The sequence below is a fragment of the Aedes albopictus genome, chromosome 1 (assembly GCF_035046485.1).
Source record: "Aedes albopictus strain Foshan chromosome 1, AalbF5, whole genome shotgun sequence".
In the NCBI taxonomy this organism is placed as follows: Eukaryota; Metazoa; Arthropoda; class Insecta; order Diptera; family Culicidae; genus Aedes; species Aedes albopictus.
Genome location: NC_085136.1, coordinates 38,259,710 through 38,261,983, shown reverse-complemented (window position 1 = coordinate 38,261,983; position 2,274 = coordinate 38,259,710).

The following is a 2,274-nucleotide window of genomic DNA, read 5'->3' as shown; positions in this document are numbered from 1 at the left end:
CTTTAAGTTAGAGTCGGCTGGAGAACAGAAGTGAGCTCCGGCGATCGTCTCCCAGTTTTTTAGTTTGAAAAGGTGTGTAGTGTTTCGTAATGATGTAGTTTAGTAAATTAGTGTCGTTTGAAGTGAATTTGATTTTAATGGTCCTTGTGGTTGTAATAAAGAAATAATGTATGTCCTTTTATCCAAAACGTCCAAAAGCTTTGAACTAAGTCTTCTCAATACGAATATTTTGTTTACTTTTTAAATTACTTGAACTTTATTCATTACATTCAACGATATATTTCAAAACATGAAATAATGGTAGTCATGACCTGATAATGTTCTAGGCAACATAAGTCGTTCTAGAGTTCTGATTGTAGGGCATTTACCTGTAATAGGATATTGAACTAATATACGCATTTCAGAGCTGAGCTCATACGATCTATACATGTAAATCAGAGTATGAGAGACTTGTTGGAGATATCACACAACGGAACACACAACAGCGGGACGAGTTGCGAAACTTTCCGGACCGGAGCAAAAGTAAAACACTTGCTTACAGTGTAGTGTATTAGATTAGCCTACCTGACAAGTATTGAGAAACCTTGATCTCAAGGGATGTATACCTGATGTGATGAGATACCTTGTATGGTTTTGACAGATAGTTAGCTAACGAGAGGGACGAGCGGACGCATATTACAATTGGCGGTGAAGAAAAATTGGAAATTGGAGGTAAATATGAGAAAACAACTTTTTCATGTCGGAAAAAGTTGGGGCACGAAACGTTTTTCGCACAAACCAAGTTTAAAGTGGAGGATTGGGCATGATCTAGCCTTGGATCTAGCAGACGCGAGAATTGGGCTGAATTCTCCGTGACAAACTTTGCGAGAATGCGGGCGATTCTCTGGCGTAGGCGGAAGTCAGAAGGACTTCCCCTGTTGAATTAGCGAGAATTTTTAGAATTCTCCTGGGGGCAAAGTTCGGGAGAATGGAATCATTCTCCAGGAATAGGCGGAAATCTTTAGGATTTCCGGGAATGATCATGTATCTTGAAAATCGGAAGTGTTCTGATTGAAGTTGTTGTTGTTGTTGTTGTTTGTTTATTACCAGGGATTTTAACCTTTTATGGGTCATTCATCCCGTTCTGATTGAAGTGAAAACTGGGTTTCGTGAAATAGGTTATGACGAGGGTTATGTGAAGACGAAGTAGTAGAGCAGTTGGCGTCATGAAGTTTCATGACCTAACAAGTGAGGTTAGATCAGTGTTTGTAGTCGCAGAAGTAGGCGATTTAGAAACTGTTTGTTTACAAACAGTGTTCTACTACAACAGCCTTTTGATTTTTGAACAGTATGGAGTTGTTGAGACTGAACGTTTTTGTATCTGTATTTCAGATGGATGATTCGCGCGCTGTCCCTGCTTTCCGGTGCGATAGAATCGAGGCCAGTAAGCTGGCTCGAGAATGGAAAGCGTGGAAGGAAGGATTAGAGTGCTACTTTGCGGCATACGGCGTAACGGATCAGAAAGTTATGCGGGCAAAGATGTTGCACTTCGGCGGTTCGGCATTGCAGACGGTTTTCAAAAACCTGGAAGATCACGATCACGTTCCGCTGGTTACTTTGATTCCTCGATGGTATGATGCGGCGATCGAAAAACTTGATGCATTCTTTGAGCCAAGACACCAAAGTACATCCGAACGAAGGAAGCTCCAACAAATGAAACAGAACCCCGGTAAGAGATTTGCAGACTTCGTCATCCGTCTGAAGCAGCAAGTTGCCGAGTGCGGGTTCGAAAAATACGGAGCAGAAATCGAGCAGGTTTTGAAATCCATTCATTTGACGGATGCTGTCGTCGAGGGATGTTCTTCGAACGACGTACGCAGGATGATATTGTTGAAGGATTTGTCGTTTGCGGATATCGAAGCTCTTGGAATTGCCCGCATAGTTGTAAACTGTAAACGCACAAACTCACATATAATCCACAACCATCACCGACATAACCTTGACAGCACCACATGTTATCTGCTTTTACATTAAGGTGTAGTGTGAATATATTGTTACATACAATATGGCAAATTGTAATAGGCCATTTGACAATATGGCGAATAGGCTGTTAAGTTAGGTTACCATAAAAAATCAGCATTTTTCTCGAACAAAATTTTCGTAAAACAATATGTCAGATTGTGGACTTAAAGTTAATTTTTCGGGATTATAATAGTAAACCAAATTGTAGAAATATAGTTGTGCAATAAAGCTGACGAAAAAATGTGGCTTAAACCAAATTGTTCATTTATTGTG